The sequence below is a fragment of the Echiichthys vipera genome (assembly GCF_963691815.1).
Source record: "Echiichthys vipera genome assembly, chromosome: 17".
Taxonomy (NCBI): Eukaryota; Metazoa; Chordata; class Actinopteri; order Perciformes; family Trachinidae; genus Echiichthys; species Echiichthys vipera.
Window position 1 is genome coordinate 24,657,304 of NC_139842.1, and position 18,726 is coordinate 24,676,029.

The window sequence follows — 18,726 nt, forward strand, 5'->3', positions numbered from 1 at the left end:
TGTAGCTCAATTAGGACTAAAACAAAATTCAGTGCTAGTTAGTCTGCAGAGATAAATACATTCAGCCTCAATCTCTCCCTGGAAAGTACCACACTGGTCAGAAATCTGGGTGTTATCCTTGATCCTGTCCTTAATTTTGAGAGCTACATTAATTAACACCACAATAATGGCCACAGTCCAATACTACAACCCTTTTATTAGGCTCTGATCGCACATTCAACATCTGAATGAGTTGACCATGTTTCTATAAATGCTGATTTATGAGTCCCATACTGACCATATCTCAACTGTGGGCTTCCCCCTCATAACTAGGTCACCCCAGGAGAGACTAATGGGTCTGTGGGACAGAGAGCCTCATAAATTAAGCAGAGTAAGAGAGTGGTAAAAGACCAAGAAAGAGGTATATGTATGACAAGCAGCTGGAGAAGAGAGAAAGATCCAATGTCTGAGACTGAACCAGGGTCTGTAATGACTCTAAAAATGATGGCTTTGTTATCTGCAAATAAACCGAACAACCAATCAGGCCATAGGTTTTGTGGCCCAACAGTGCTATCCATCATGTTGCAAAGCTGATTCACAGGTCGGAAACTGAAAGCTTATTGTGTGCTGCAGGCCCGTGCGATACTTGGGTCTTTTTTCAGCCTGTGTCTTCTTGAACCTTCTTAAGTCACACGATGGACATCCACAGCCTGGGAGGTTTGGCCGGGATGAAACAGCAATAGGTGGGGAGGGGCATTTCAGGTTAGTACTCAGTGCAAAACTGAGCGATCCGTCAGTGTAATTTGCGGAGAAACTGTCAGCTTCCTCAACCCAAAAATAACCCATCAGAGCGAAGCAGGGTGAAGAGAGGTGATGATTGAGTTTATGTCTGAGCATCACCATCGTAGGCACTCACTTGAACAATACAGGTCAAATTAAATTACATCAATTTCTAATTACACTGAACTGGACACACTATGACCAACAAAGTTAACAAGAACGCATATTTCTCAAATGTATAAAACTCAGTTTAATGTGGCTAACCTAACTGGGTCCAACAAATATCGGATAACACTCGAACAAAGGCCATTACAGCCAGTTACATTCCTCCCATTTTCCACTGGCACTTCTGGCCACACTGAGTTGAACCATGCCGTGCTGAATTTCCATTGGCAGTTTTACCCACAGAGTTATGCTGAGCCGTGCCCGAGATGGACCATGTCAGGAGTTGGTCCAAAGTAGGGCTGCAGCTATCAAATATTTATGAAATCGAGTATTCTACTGATTATTCCATCCATTAATCGAGTAACTGGATAAAAAAGAAGTTAAAAATTGTGTAAAAATATATTATAATTTGCGTTATTTTGCAAAAAAAATACATTATGTCTCGAGTAGGCCTATTTGGAGTGGTGACCTAACAGGGGTAGGTGTGTGTGTGTGTTTGTTTGTGTTTGAGTGTGCATGTGTGCGTGAGGGGGAGACAGAGAGAGAGAGACAAGATGTGTGTGTGTTGAAGGCAGTACACTATGAATAATTTACTATTTAAACAATTCAGAGTGATGCATAAAATTCTACCTGGCACGTGTGTTTACTCAAACAGGTTTTAAAGATAAGTAGATTAATTTAGAAAATGAATGAGAGATAGATATTATCAGGAAGAGCGACTCGCTCTCTTCCTGTTTACTGTAACAACAAACAACGCACAAAACACCACCGACACATTTACTCAAACTAAATTATAAAGACTGATCAGGGAGGTGAACTTATGTTAAACATTCATGAAAAACTAAACATAGAGGCATTCACCAGGACAGCTAACGTTACGCATTCTCTTCATGTTTATCCATCACTACAGCAACCGCTCTCCTTAAACCAGAAACTCTGTGAAGTGGCGTTAATAACGGGCTGCGTTTGGCTCCGAGGGCGAATCATTAATGTTGTGCTGTTATGGTAGAACAGTTCTAGTTAACAGTGGATACATTGTAACGTTTGGGCTTCTTTTTTAAGTGTGAAATGATCCTAAACTTATCCTCTGCCTTTCCAGACGTTGTGTTGTGCATTGGCAAAAAGGGTCCGTGTGGAACAATGATCCCTGCGCTGAACTTGCTGCATAACGCACAAGATAGGAATTACACGAAACCTCGAGGCAGAGATTTTTTGTAATCGAGTAACTCAAGTAACTCGATTAATAGTTTCAGCCCTACTTGACATCTTACCCCATAATGCACTTAAGTGTGCTTGGCCAGCTCTAACTAATCATCATTCTACATTAAACAGCTGCAAGCAGTTGGAGTGTGACAATTCAGAGCCTGCTACAGTTTCAGGAAGATGTCAGTTCAGAGCGTTTCATGGTGACCTACAAATCTCCACCCTTCCTTTCTCCAACACTTTGAACTTCCAGTGTAAAGTCCCAACACGGCAGGAGCACTTTTAAAGAGTCTGTCCAGATGGAGCGTCAAGAAGTGTTCCCTTCATCTCGCTCCTTCTCCCACCCATCCTCTCTTCATCCTCCGCCCCTACCACTGCACGGCCTACCTAATGAGGCGCTCTGCTTAAACATGTGGGTGTCTTACAGTGAGAAAGTGAGTGAGTGAATGTCTCAGCTGCATAGGGATCCAATCAGGATGCTTGTAACACTGTCAACCCTTCAGTCCATCTCTCTCTCTCTAATTCTTGCACACAGCACCAACATGCAGACCCATGTAAACGCATACAGCCTGATGCAGCACACGCTTCTCAAGTCAAGTTATTTTTATTAATACTAGTGCACTGCTAGAAAGCAAGTTTTCTATGGGAAACTGGTAGCCCAATGAGCCCACACATGCCCAAATGTGGCCTGACTTTGAAAGTGGGACCCACAAAGAGGTGTGCATATAGGCTAGGGGTCAGCCGATGTTGTGTCTTCAAAGCCGATACAGATTATTAGCAATTAACGAGACCGATAACCCATATTTGAAACTGAAATGTATTTACATGTAAAATAAATGTTTTGCCTAAAAAAACTTACTAATTTTGCATTTCAGAATGATATATTGTAAATAACATTATATATACACACGTATGGGTGTGTGTGGGGACACATTTATAAAGGCAACACACATCCCCTCTTTATACTCCAAAAAAGAGCTTTGAGATTTCTACATCATGCCATTTATAGGGCACATACAAATCAATTATTTATCAAATCAAAAGTACTCAAATTATATGATTTAATAAACTACCACACAGTACAAATGATGTTTAAGGCTGCCAACAAAAGCCTCCCCCACAACCTGCAAATCCTATTCCAGACAGAGAGGAGGGACACAGTCTGAGAGGGAACACGGTTTTCAGGCAGAGAAAGGTACAAACTCCATTAAAGTCCTTTACCATGTCAGTAACGGGGTCAGACAGGGGAGTGAACTAAGCAGCGAGATCAAAAAACAACTAAACTGAGTGTCTTCAAAAAGAAGCATGTAAATATGACTATTTATGGAGTCGGGATGGGAGAAAAAACAAAAACCACTTGTACCCAAACGAAAGCTGACACTGTACGGGGGGCAAATGTTAACTTGTGCGTAAGCAAGATGTTTGTTTTTTTTACTTGTTTTTTTTTTATATAACATGTAACAAGAATGTGCAGATGATTGGTACTAAGGCAAGCTGGTACACTGTGAGAGATCACACAGACACTACTGAAGAACTCAGCTGGGTCACTAAGGAGAATTAACTGGTGAACGATGGAGCTGCTAAACTGGTCAATGAATGCGATTGACAGAGTGTTCTTGTTGAGAACACTACCTGGCCGGATACATCCTGGATGGATGGGAAAAGTGGAGAATCGTGTGCCTTGCCGCACTGGATTTGGAGGATGTTGAGGATGTTTACATATTTACGTTCATGACAATTGGAAAGCTCGCCTTGGGATGGGGAATGTTCATGCAGCACTAGAAGCTGAGAAAGATCGCCGCTCTCCAGAGGTGGAGAGTGCTGTGGTTGGGATGGGCTCTGACATCTCCGCAATTAGCGAGTATGTGGCAAGGATGCAAACGGATGTAGCCACAACTGGGGAGGATATGGCGAAGCAAAGTGCAGCAAAAGTTGCAGAAGAGGTGGATGAATAAAAGAAAGAAAAACAGGAGAAATGGGCTCTCACACCATCCGAGCTAATAATCAAATCACTGAAATGATCTCTGTCGATTGGACCACTTTGGGACTTTGTGACATGCCAGGCAGAAAGACGAGACTGTTGCTCACTCATGACGGACTAATATGGACACTGTGTCTGTCTGTCTGTCTAAAGCTGGACTTCAGCTCTGATTCCTGCCTGCTGTTGGAACATGTTATGTCAAATGTCAGAAGAAAAACAGTATGATGAAGATAATGTATTCTGTGGGGAACAGGGGCAGGACTAGATAAGCTTTGGCTTCTCCTGCTCTCCCTTTCGGTCATGTGAATAGTAAACCAAGATAATGTGTGATGATGACTGATCGAACTGACGTGCCCGAAATAAACAAAAAAATATGTGTGTGTGCATATAGTATATGTATTTATGCACACACACACATATAATCACATATGTGTGTGTGTGTATATAGAAGATTGATGGATAAGAAAAATGATGTAACGGGTCACCGCTGCAGAGTGTATAACAAAAGAACAGTCTCCATGTATGGACTCTGTGAGGCTGGGTGCAGATGTATAAAACACACTTTAGGACACACACATCTTACAGCTTTTTCCATCAATGCCCGTCTATTGTGGATAACATATTTTAAACAAGTATTACGTGACACAAAAAACCACATATTGTGCACTTGTAAACGACAATTTTCACTATTTCCCACCAAAGACCACCGTTAACTGCCACCTGGGGTCGATTATGTTTCAGAGATCAGCAGAAAACAGCTGGAGAACAGGCAGCAGCAGGAACAGCACATATCTCTGCTTAGAGATTGGTGGTCGCAGCGATGAGGATGGTGACAGTGATGCTGATGGGTGCTGTGCTTGGAAGAAATGGGCTCCTTGTGCCTTGGGTCTATTTGTCTCCTTAACAGTTGGGTCATATTGACTGTGTCTGCTGCCATGGACTGAGGCCTGTGTTGTTAACCCACTGGTGGGGATGCATTGTACGTCACCCATGAATGATTTGTTTACTGTGTGGTCTGGACTGCATAGAAAACTGCTTTTTGGGTAGAGACTGCACTGCCAGTGTTGCATCCGTATAAGAATATCCAGAAATGCTCATGGGACTCCACTGCACATTTGTATACTTTATGAAAAGGTTTTCAAAGTTTTCATCTTTGACATGGCATTGTAACTTTTCATCTCAATCCCCAATCATCTTTAACTTTTAGGGCTTGAGTTATTATTGAAGCAGATTGTATGCTCGTGTAATAGTCACTTGTCTGCTGTCTCCATTCATCAGATGTGTTAGTTCAGAGCGGTTTAGGTGTATTTTGTAAGTTCACAAAATGGTTGGTTGATAGGAATAAGCAAGAAGGAATACAGGCGTCTTACCTTTCACAGCTTGCAGGTGGTGAGTTCACAGCAACTCAGTATAAAGTATTTAACTTTGCAGACTGCAAAAGCTCCGCATGTGCTCATAAATCCGTGCACTTGGTGGTCTCAGGTATTGCTGCTTACTGCGGACTTCTGTGGACCAGAGTGACCTTAAGTTCACTCACCGAGAGGTGGGGCCGTGGGGGTGTAGCCTGGATGTGTGGAGCAGACCGGAGCGTGGCGCTGCACACTCCTGTCATGAGCGCCCATCAGTAAGACCAATGTTAGTTGGTGTCGCTATCACTGTTTTAGTTCCAACAGGTCCTGTCGAAACAACCAAACCGTTAACTTTACCGTTTGGTCTCCGGACTAACTGGACTGTAAACCATAGACATATAAAGAGTAGATGCCGCATCGAACATTGGGCCGCGAGAAATGCGGCCGCCATCTTGGATCGGTCCTTCTCCCAGATAAGTTCTATGAGTGACTCGTTGAGCCTATGAGTTGAGCAGCAGAAGGAACAAGATGCCAGAGCACTGTGCAGCGTATTCCTGCTCTAATCTAATATTACAATATTACAATTCATAATCAGTACGGTACAGTACAATTTTAAACAATTATATATAAATCCATGCATTTTTGAATGTTATAGTGAGTCCCTCAGGCTGTGGCAGGTAGATAAATATTTAGCTGCCAGAGGAGCTGCTGTCCCTTATTTTATTATTATTATCTTGTCACAGTAGAGGCGTGGAGATTAGCCTCTGTGGGAATGTTAGTTAATTTACCCCCCGCCAGATGTGTGTGTGCAAGCCTGTGTAGATATGAAAGGAGAAGCAGGGAGGAGAGGGGTTGTCGTACATGTGGTCTAGTGTAAATGGATTGCACATTTCCAGCAGTAGGTCAGCGGAGGATGTGCTGTGGTTTCATGAGAGGAAGACACTTCAGAGACAGTTAATCTCAGGTCACCTCAGATATTCTCAGTTTTGTTTTTTTAAATATTGAACATGACATTGACATGAATTATGAGATAATTTTTCATGTCATGTCACTTTATTTTTTAAAGTTTAGACTATCAAAGGAGAAGTGGCAGAATCTGATCAATATCATTTGCTGTGAAACTGTTTCATCAAACAGGAGCAACATGATGTGGGGTTTATTATAAAGAATGAATTAGAGATTTACGAGGCAAGCGTGAACATGTATTTCCACTCTGTGCCCGATATTCTCACAGCTGAACAAAATGTTCCATACATTTTTACTTGGTTCTCCACATCTCCACTTAAAGCAGGACGAACGTCACATGTTTGTAAACCAGAGCTGATGAGTCCAGGCTGTTTTAGTTCAGTTGTACCACAGAAGTTGAAACAGTCTGAAAAGAAAAAATCATACATTTATTTAACTAAGGAAAAATCTTAAATGGTTTGTATAATTTAAAATGGATATTACTGAACTATGCCCCGTGTTTTTGTTTGCACATTAAATACAATTACTACATAATTAAAATATGTAATAAAGAAGACATTCACATAATTAAACCTTGCCTAAAAACAAGGACACAGTCATTTTAGATACTATACAAAGTACTCCTACAACATCACTGTCTTTACCAATTAGAGCTACACTCAAATTGGTAACTGTGCAAGAACAAAAAAAAAAAAATGATCGATTTAACAAAATGTTATATATATTTTTATACCACACACACTCGCTCAAATGTGGACCCTCCCTCTCCTCTCCACTACCACGACTATGCGACTGGCAGAGCATGGATCATTTCTGAATATTCATAAACATATAGGGTTCGGCTCTTGTTTTTTTTAGTGCTTTAAATGAAAGTGTGTCTGTTTGACTTGTATTTAGATGTGTCCAAAATGTCATCTCTCTCTCTGACCTAATTGTATTGATACTCTTGATTTATATGTATTTTAATTTTCTCTGAGTGTGTGTGTGTGTGTGTGTGTGTGCTTGCGTGTGTGTGTGTGTGTGTGTGTGTGTGTGTGTGTGTGTGTGCGAGAGAGAGAAAGAGAGAGAGAGAGAGAGTGAGTGAGAGAGAGATTTATGTATTCATGTATGAAATATAGCCTATTAATACTCTATAAATGATTTCTCTTGTTGTGTTTATATTTATAGTGTTTGCAAAACACCTATCATACATCACATATATCATATATCAGAATATTCTATTACTGTTAATCCCACTGTGAATATTAAAATACGCTGAACCGTGTCCTGTCCTTACACTGAGTGGAGCGGGCGACCGGGCCAAGATGGCGGCTCCACCGCTCGTCAGCGCCAATAGGCCCAACGTTCGATGAGGCGTCTACTCTTTATGTCTATGCTGTAAACTCCCGCTGCCCAAACAAGCAGGAAGAACAACAAACATGCCCCCGAATTTCGACCAATCACAGTTACGCAATCTCACACAAATCACTGTCATAGGTCGGCTGCTTAGCTTTATGACGTGTTCACTGCTAACCTGGAAATCTCAGTACCTCCAATAAAACGTTTTATCTTTTTAACAAAGTCACACCAATAACGTGTAATAACAGTTCAACACTAACATGTCAGTCAGCCAGTCCCTTACATTAACACGAAATACACCCAAACCTCAAGTCATGTTCGTCATTACACACCGCATTACTGATGGGTTAGGAGCTGGCAGCCTTAAGGCGGTTTTATCAGCTATCACATCAAAAAAAGGAAATAATTCTGGAAAAACGTTTTTTTTTTTGGCCACTGAAGGGCAGAACAAGCCATGACGAACTTACTAGTAAACAGGTGTGTTGTATGTACACATACATTAGCATTCATATTCATCTGGAGTGTGTTTCTGGCCCCCACGATGAATGTAAGTGCAATATTCTTTTTTTTCTGTCTCCCTGGAGTTCAGTTTCTGCTCTTTACCAAACCCTGAGGTGAATCTTTGGCTTAGTAGCTAATTAGTTACTAAATTACCCATGTAAACCAGCTAGCAGTGGTCTGAGTAAAGCTACTGACACCCTTTACAAGTAGCTAATAATGTGAATACCATGGTGTAAAAACACTCCGTTACAAACAAAGTCCTACATTTAAAATGTGACCTAAATAAAACTAAAGTATTCATTTGAATAAGTATGCAGAATGGCACCTTACAGAGAGATAGGATGCAAATGCAAGCAGCATCTTTAATGTTGTGGCTGGTTAAGAGCAAATTTAGCTACTTTATATAATATGAGTAGTTCAACCTGGTTTTTTTTTTAAAGCAAAAAAAAACACATTTTATAATATCATGGCATGTTTTTTGTGTAAATCTTAATCTGAAAATTAAAGGTTGAATATGTAGAATCTTTATTAAAAGCTATATTTAGACAAAAATAATACACCCACGGGGCGTTTTGAGGTGTACAGAATGAAAGTATTGCTGATCCATAAAAAAATACAATTAGTCTAAATTAATATTTTTTTTTTTTTTGAGGGGTTTGACAATGACTTTCTGTCCTGTTCTGTTTCCATTGTAGCAGCCAATAGCGTTGTCTGTTGTTTGGTGCAGCTAGGTGGTTCAACTGTGTATTTGTCAGTTTACCCATCTCTGTATTCATTATCACCACACCACTGCCCGACAGCTATCTTTGTGCAAACCTCAGTCTCTCCATCTCTCCCTCTGCCTTCAGCCTCACTGTCTCTGCTGAAGCTGCTGCTACAGAAATGAAAATCACCACTCAAAGAAAGCCTTCCAGTTGAAGAATGGCTAACGTTAAATACTGTTGTCAAATTCTTTAATTAGTCCAAATGAGTGGTTACCCTGAATGATTCATCACTGACACGGAGCAGGCTGATCGCTGACACACTCTGCAACAAACCTGGCAACCCGACTGCTGGAATTATTTTTTGTTGTTGCGACTACGATCTTGAGACACTAGATGGCGTTGTTCTGCTCATTCTCCATGTTCAACATTTAACTTGTAACTAAAGCTGTTAGATAAATTATGAGTTGAATTAAAGGTATGTGGATAGAATAGAAAGACACATAAAATGGAAATACTCAAAAGTATATAAAAATTGTACTTAAGCACGGAACCTTCCACCGCCATAAGATTGCTGCTAACTGTGTCTGTCGGTTGTCTGGTGCTGGTCAGGAAGTGCACAGTGTGTTTTCTCTAAAAACATTAAGGTGATTCTCAAAACGGCGCAGTGAGAGCGGTGAAACTAAACCAAAACAGTAAAGTGACAGTAAAGCTCTGTGGAGTATTCATGGGATCCTTTGTGGGTTTATTACTATGGCTGACACTTCTAACATTACACAAGTCATCTGATGTTATTGTAAAGTATTAATTCAGACACTTTAGTGTTGGCGGAAGTTTTTCAAATAGTATAAACAGTCAATTTGAAGAATGGGATTTATTCTCATGCAGGTTTGCTACCTGTCACTCATATTACTTTGCACTGTCATCCATTGAAATGAGCCTCTGTGTCACCATCCTCAGCCTGGAGTCGCCCCCATTTACATCTCATTATGAAAAGATTTCTGCTCTACTTCCATGTTCTCTGCTTCAGGACCCATCTGGTGTGTTCACAATAACATGCATCATTTCCCTCTGTCCCTGAGGGGCTTATAGCAAGCCTACATGACCAAGGGACCACTCCATTGGATCCTGTGTATAGGGGTGGGGGTGATAATAGCCTACTGCAGCGGGAAATCAAATCACATGAGATGGAATTTGTTTTTCAATCATAATGAAAGAGGGGACACCTGCTGTAGCTCCCACCCTCCCACGTTGAACCTTGCCCACATGCTGTTATGTTTATGGGTCTGTAATGGCATCTGTCTCTCTTATGACTGGCATGTGGCAGCACAGCTCTGTGATAAAACCTAGATCTGAGAGAGGAGGCTATGTCATAAAAACAAGCTCCTAAAGATAGAGTGTTGCTTGAACTTAATTAGGAAAAGTCAGATATCTGATGAGTGAAACTGTTTGATGGCTTCTAGATCATTTAATTTCTATTTAAGAGGTGGTCACTGCACTGAAAATAAGGATTTTGGAGGGTGTTAAATACAATACATGCAAACAGTTTAAAATGTACTTTCGTATATTAGTCAGCAAGTGAAATAAAAATTAATGGTTACATTTCCCTTCAAATATATATCGCAAACTTTGACCAAATCTCGAATATAATGCAAATGAAAATGCTAATTAAAAGAGAAGTGTGTGACCATACTCAGTAACTTATTTAAATTACCTGAAGTTTGAATTCAATTTTATTTTTATTTTTTTATTGAGAGAGAGAGAGAGAGAGAGAGAGAGAGAGAGAGAGAGAGAGAGAGAGAGAGAGAGAGAGAGAGAGAGAGAGAGAGAGAGAGAGAGAGAGAGAGAGAGAGAGAGAGAGAGAGAGAGAGAGAGAGAGAGAGAGAGAGAGAGAGAGAGAGAGAGAGAGAGAGAGAGGAGAGAGAGAGAGAGAGAGAGAGAGAGAGAGAGAGAGAGAGAGAGAGACCGACCGACCGGCCAAGGGATGCCAATCAACCACATAACTAACATTAAAGGTTGAATATGGAGAATGAGCAGAACACCGCCATCTAGTGTCTCACGTTCGTAGTTGCAACAACAAAAAATAATTTCAGCAGTCGGGTTGCCAGGTCCTACAGGAGACCGGTGTCTGTTTGAAACCATCCCCTCCGTAAAATCGCACCATAAAAGAAGTATTAGAGGAGTTTGACTGACAGTTACCGCTAGCCGTTAGCATTAGCCGTTCCAGCTAAGTAAAGATGAAAGTGATGTTAGCGATCAAGGAGAAGCGTAGCCATTTGAGCTGCTGGGACAAAGAACGCCCCCTTCACTGAGGCTCCCCAAGCAGCTGCAGGATTGGCTAACTCCATTTCACCCAGTGCCAGCCTACAGTAGCTGCACCCAACAACAGGCAACCCTGGCAACCAGCAACGCCAACGCTATTGGCTGCTACCATGGAAACAGAACGTGTCAGAAAGTCATTCTCAAACCCGTCAAACATTGATTCATTCAGACTAATTTATTTTTATGGAATAGCAATACTTTCATTCTGTACCCCTCAAACGCCCTGCGGTGTATCTTTAAAAAAAAAAAAGCTTTAATAAAGATTCTACATAATAATATCTATAGTAATAATATGACTGACTGAAACCTTGACTGATATGAATTATAGTCAGTTAAGGTAACAAAAAGATGAATACTAATAACTATGGCTTTGAATACGATATAATGATATGAATAGTTGCAATAATAGCAGCAGCAGCTGTAATGCTTCTAGAAATTTGACTTGATCTTAATCTATATGAGGTGTGCTTTGTTTTCATGTTGTATGTGTCCTTGTTTTAAAGTGTTTTTTATGTCTTTTGTTAGTGTCAGTAAACCTGCCCAGTGACTGCAGTTGCACATTTACAGAAATGTTTATTGATGTGCACTGTCCCTGTAAATTTAAACTGTAATTAAAAGAGTGTCCGAAAAACAAAACGGTGAGAAACAATGTCGAATATTTAGGTTAGTTTCAACCCCTTGCCCCACTCTCAGATATATCAGGCAGCGGTCACAGCTGTCTTGTGTGGTACCATCTTTTTTTTTGCTAAACTGTTTCCTTTGTACTTTATCGCATTTTGCTTTTATCGATTCATCATCTATTCCACTTTTTGCGATATTTTAAGATTTTTTTTCTGGAAATTATGGTGTTTCCAGTCATGCTTGCATACCGCTTCTTTGTAGTACATCAGTGTTCAGTGTCTGTTATTATTATTTTTAGAGAGACTTATATGTGAAGATTTCAAAAGTGCTGTATACACAACAATAAGTGCAAATAGCCATCATATAAAAGGGATGAGAATAATTAAAAACAAGAGCTTTGTTGAGTGGTTAACTGGTAGAATTAGCACAGGATCAAATGGAAGATACAGACAAAGGAGAAAGCAAAGTGTAGGAATGTGTTCCTTTGTTGTCGGGCTGATTAATGAACTGCCACTGTGGACCACAGCTGGAGCTCTCGGCATAATTAGACAGGGGTGTGTGTGTGTGTGTCAGCATGCGTGCGTGTGTGCGTGTGTGTGTGTGTGTGTGTGTGTGTGTGTGTGCGCGTGTGTGCATGCACGTGTGTGTGTGCCTGGGTGGTTGTGTTTAGGGAGGTGCTGGGAATTACGTGTGCTGTATAAGGTGTGTTCAATGATGGCTTGAAATTGGACATCAAGGTTGTGTGCTCATGTGCCCCTTTTGTCTCCCGCAGTGTGGACCCTTTAATGATAGATAGATGGTGTGTGGCTGTTCAGAGGAGGGTTTCTTTGTTCTTACTTAAAGGTATAAATTGACATTTCTGGAGTTAGCTGAGAAGAATACCATGTTCATTGTCTGTGGGGTAAATTTGAAGCTACAGCCAGCAGCTGCTTAGCTTCGCATAAAGGCTGGAAACAGAATGTCCAAAGATAATAAAACATACTTACCAGCAACGCATAAGTGGTTGAAATAGATAGCGTAGCTAAAAGTAATGAATAACCAGGAAGGATCGCTTTAAATATTTCTTTTAAACGATACAATATGTCGTGTTAAATAGCATCCAGTTTAAAATAAAATAAAAAGAACATGTTTGGACCATGATGGATTGAGTATATGAAGACTGGTGGACTTATACAACTTTAAAGCATTTTATTGAGTAGATTTGTGCTTCAAGCTCTTTATCCAAGCTTCAGATTCGGCACATTGGCCAAACTTTTTGCGTGAATGCCCATCTGATGTTGAACTGACTCTGAGTTGATCATCTGAATTATTGAAATGAGGTATGTGCAGTATGCAGTAAAGGTAAAGGAAGGTATCCAGCTGTACTTCTGGTCCTGTGGATGCCTGTATTCAGGCATGCAATGCAGCGCACATATACAGTATACAAGCATTACTGGAATTATGGTAGTGCATGAATGAGTAAATGTGCTAATGCATACAGTGCATATAACTTCCGTCCTGTTGACTAAATGGGTTTTCTGTGCATGCACAGAAAGGTGCATACAAAGACAAGGTTTCTGTGGTAAAAACAAATTCACACAGCTAGAAGGCTTAGCAAGATGTCTTTCAGAGCAACCTCTGTTCTTTTGCCCTACTGTATATGTATCCTACGGTATTCAGTTTTATTTTTGCATCAGTGAAGGAAAGAGTTTGGGGGGGGTTCCGTTCTAGATTCAAGGATGGTGCAAGTAGCCGGAGAGGGGGGATGGACAGAGAGATGGAGCAGGGTATATGGCCGGGAGGAGAGTAGACCCATGGGACAGGCCTCCAATGTGCTGCAAACCATAACGACCCCATAACAGGCAGATTTCTCATTTCCACGATGCTACAGCCATATCTCATCTACCGCCTTGACAATCCCACTGAGACCTATACAAGGCAGCACAGCTCACTCAGCACTGGAGGAGGGGAAGTTGGACCTAGTGAGGTAGCGGTTTGTTCATTGACAGATTATTTAGCGACAGGACCTAAAAAGCTCAAAAGATATGATTTGATTCCTCCCTAACTTGATTAGGATTGTGAATTAGGGAGCTTATCAGGTGATATTTTACATTTGAGCCATGTAGATTTATTGTTTGGTCAACTATTTTTACCACCCCGGGGAAATAAGTCAGTGGCAGTTATTGTTAGTCCTTTCCTCTTTCTTGATGTATTATTGTTCATAAAAAATAGACCAGAAGCTGTGTACACATGAAAGAAGCCTAGTGGCTATTAATGTCTCTGAGGTAATGCTATATTAATGAAGAGTGGGCAGGGCAGAAGCCACCAGCAGCCTGGCTAACAGAAAGGGCTGAGGTTAGCCTCTTGATTCATTTAGCACCTCTGGGTCTCTCTGAGCTGAAGGAGTCAACCTGTCCTTCTGTTAGTGTGTGCATTATAAAAGAAGATAATACAGTGTGTCGGGGATGAGGTACATCAAATAAGTTGTTCTTGATCAAAGCATCTTGCAAAAGGTGATCACGTCCGACTTTGTATTTTAAATTTGGCACATTCTGCTTTGATGTTTCATGTTATTTTTCATTTCCGTAACTTATTCAGTGAAGGCAAAATGTATGTGATGTCGGTTATGATCAGAGTCGGTTTAGGTGCCATGTCAACCTCTTTGCAGTAAGCAAAACTCAGATATTTTTGTCAAACAAACAACAAAAATGACTGGATAAATACATGAATAAGTCAAAAGAGTCATTTTTGTATATCATTTAAAGATTTCGACACATAGATCTGGAACAAAGCATCTCTTCTTTTCGGTTGAGATCAAAGAAACAAGTTGACACTTATACATATTTGCTTTCTTGTTGAGAGTATGGACTGTATCAAAAATGGACTTAGCATACCCGTCGGGGGGCTGTTCTCTCAACTTGATCCAGTCCTCCTCGCCTACGGGAGTCGCCATCTTGTCAGACTTTGACTCGGCCTCATTTCCTCTGACCAAAAAAGGGCATGTATGTGACGTTGGGGGGAAGGAGATACACCCATCTGTATCTCCCATGTTGTCATGGAGATATGAGCTAAACATACAGACTAGAATGTTGTTTTATCCCAGGCCTTAAACAGGTTTAATGATGCTGTGAAAACAGCCTGTTTAACTTGGGGGTCAATGAGAAACTGCTCTATTATTAAACCTACCCCTACTGGACACTCTGGGAACTGCAGTTTTGGCACTTCAGTATTGGATCAACCAGGAAGTCACTGTGGTGGGGGCTTGGTTAAGAGTAGTCTGACTCACTGGATGTAGACTGTTGGACTATAGCCTGCCATCGGTTGCCTATTTCAGGAAGTATCCCCCCCCCCCCCCCCCCCCCTTCCCCTATCTACGCAAGAGATAAAGGTGCAAACAAAATATTGGGCAGCGTTTCACCTTGTGCAATAAATGCAGGATTTAGATGACACTGTTAAAGATTGTGTTTAATGGGACAGGCAATAAATATGCAATATTCTCGAAACCTTAACAGGGACTGTGCGTTTAAGAGAGTGTTCCAATGGCCAGGTCCCCGGAGAATCTAGCTCTATCCCAGCGGAGTTTACTCGCTCAGCAGAGCGCAAAGAGACCAACAGCCAGCAGAGAGAAAGCAGAGGCAGGGATGCAAGCTGGAACCTGCAGTACCCGGCATCTTTCTCGCCAATAACCACTCTCTTATCAACAAGCTGGATGGCATGAGACCGCAGATTAACAACCACTCTACCGATAGCTGTGTTGTGGTGATATTGGAGACCTGAATGCAGGAAAAAATCCCTGAATTGGCCGTGGAGCTAGCAGGCTACATCCACTACTCGAGTAACCTCAACTGAGATTAGTTAGACCCTCCAGGGACCGGTTCTTTGCAACAGACTCTTAAATGCAGAATCTCAGTTCAGGTGTAGCTGGTTTTAGTTTTAGTTTTAGGTGTAAAGTTGCTAGCTGTTGCTAACGGTGTACAGTGCTTCCCCTAAGTTGGAGGTGTAGCAGCAGAACATGTGTGAGCCTGCAAAACACACCCTGCCGGGGAGGGCTTTTTGGACCTAAGTACAAACAGTACTTTTGTTCACAGTCATGGGAAAATGTCTAGCATACTACTTAAAACTTGATATGTCCAAAAATGTGTGTCTGTGTGTCTTAAATCCATACACACACATGTTCCTATTATACTTTAAGAGTCAGGGGGTCACCAAAATCAAAATGGTCATGGTTCATTCTCTAGGGACCATGAATTTCTGTACAAGGGTTTGTGCCAATCCCTCCTGTAGTTGTTGACATATTTCAGTGATGGATCAACCAAACGGCTTTGCCATACATAGAACCTGGCACGAGTTTGTCCAGTTAGTTTCGCCACCCTCTTCCTCTGTTACCACCCTAACCCTGTGGTGTTACTGTGCTTCAGGAGTGTAAGATCAACGGCCGTGTATCATTAACCCACATCCAAAGTGTGCTGAGCTGGAGGCAGGGAGCCAAGCAGCCTACAGAGATACACACACATCCACACATCCACACACACACACACACACACACACACACACACACACACACACACACACACACACACACACACACACACACACACACACACACACACACGCACACACACACACACGAGCAACTGTCTTTTTCCCCTAGTCTGCAGCATCCCTCCTTCATTCCCCTGTTTGGGTCAGGTTCATGTCCTCTATGTCCATTCAAGAAGAGGAGGAGAGGAAAAAGGAGTAGTGAGGATGGAGGTAGATAAGGGTAGAGATGGACAGAGACAAGAAGGGAAGGGGTGGAGAGGGAAAACAAGCTTTGAATACAAATGAGCTGACACACATAATGCATGCCCTCCCTTTCTCTTTCTCTCTCTCGCTCTGTCTCGTGCTCTCTCTCTCGCTCTCTCTCTCGTGCTCTCGCTCTCTCTCTCTCTCTCTCTCACACACACAGACGTATTCTTACTCTCTCACACACATGTTCCTGCACACTCTCCCTCACCTCTGTGTCTCCTCATTGGACCGAACGCTGCACAGGAGGTAATTTCAACCACTTAATTTATTAGTCATTGCTGGTTGTTGGAACAAGCTAATTAACAGGAGGGGGAGTGTGTGTATGTGTGGAAGATTTGGAGAGGGACGCCGCCGCTGCTGCTGCTGCTGCTGCTGCTGCCACTGCCACCGTCTCTCACGCTTCACTGTGGACCAGGAGGGAGCCGGGGAGAGTAGAGGGAGGAGAAGGAGAGCAGGAAGAGAGGAGAGACAGACAGCTGAGTGGAAGGAGATTTTCACACCACTTTACTATCATCTGATCTGACATGGCCACCACATAGGAATCTGGTGCCACGGCAAACGCCAGCTCGGCAACAGACAAGGGTATCAAGGGGTAAGAAGGGAGGGAAGAATGAAGATGAATGAATGAATGAACGGATGGCAGGTCTCCTCTCGTCTCCTTCAGCCAGGAGTGATTTGAACTGCCTGGGGTGATTTTAAACTGCCTGGGAACTGCCAGAACAGTCATGTTGTGGAAGTCACTGTTTGGCATTTTATGCTTTAAGTGGATCTGTTGTTATGTGCTTCTTCCCTGGATCTTTAAGTCTGCCTGTGGGTGTGTGTTGTGGTGGTGGTGATGGTGGTGGTGGTGGTGGTGGTGGGGGGGTCTCTCTGTGGTACTGTGGGTTTTTTGCAGTGGTATTCCCCAAACAGAAGCCCTAATTATCCATCCCTGGGTAAATCCTCTTATGGATTAACTCTCCTTCTTGACTTTGTCCTACTAATAGTAGTGAGGGAATGCCGTGTAGTAGAGTGGGATGTTTGTTGTTTGCTCGCAACCCAACTCCGTTGACAGGATAGGTGTATTGTTTGTGGTTGTAGCCTGCGTTTGCTTAAGAATTATCTGAGTGGAATGGAATTAGCGTGACATTGTCAGGGCAAAAATGGCCACACTGAACACACACATACACCAAATAAAAATTCCAAAGCAACATTAACGATAGTGACAGCACTAGGCTGCAGGTAAATGGTGGAACAAAAATGAGACTATTTCCATCACTGCCCCACACTGAAAACTGTCTGCAGTTAATGTCTTGAATATTTAGGTTATGGGAGAGTTATCTCTGTGGATGTAACACACAGATATAGAAGAATGGCAGACTGACAGTTGTTCTTTTACCGCTGCATCGCTGCTGCATCTTCTCTTATGTTGCTGCTGCATGAATGTGGATTTATTCAAATGTGTAGAGCATTGTTTGGCAAAAAATGAAGCATGATCCAGATTGTTTTGCCTAATTAGTGTGTGTGTGTGTGTGTGTGTGTGTGTGTGTGTGTGTGTGTGTGTGTGTGTGTGTGTGTGTGTGTCTGTGTGTGTCTGTGTGTGTCTGTGTGTGTGTGTGTGTGTGTGTGTGTGTGTCTGTGTGTGTGTCTGTGCGTGTGTGTGTCTGTGCGTGTGTGTGTCTGTGCGTGTGTGTGTGTACTGTATGTCCTGGAGCAGTGGTGGGCTGCACAGGCAAGAGAGAGGACTTATGGCTGCCTGGATCTCTACTCTTTGACTGGAGTCCTCAGAGCAGCAGCAGAGGATTCAAATGTCCTACTCTATGATGTGTGATCAGTGTAAGTGTGTGACGGTGCTAATTCAACTTTCCCCTCTGCAGCTTGCTATGCTCCTCTCATCTCCACCATTTTGATTTCAGTTCCCTCCTGTTTTTATTCTCATTGTTGTGTGTGTGTGTGTGTGTGTGTGTGTGTGTGTGTGTGTGTGTGTGTGTGTGTGTGTGTGTGTGTGTGTGTGTGTGTGTGTGTGTGTGTGTGTGTGTGTGTGTGTGTGTGTGTGTGTGTGTGTGTGTGTGTG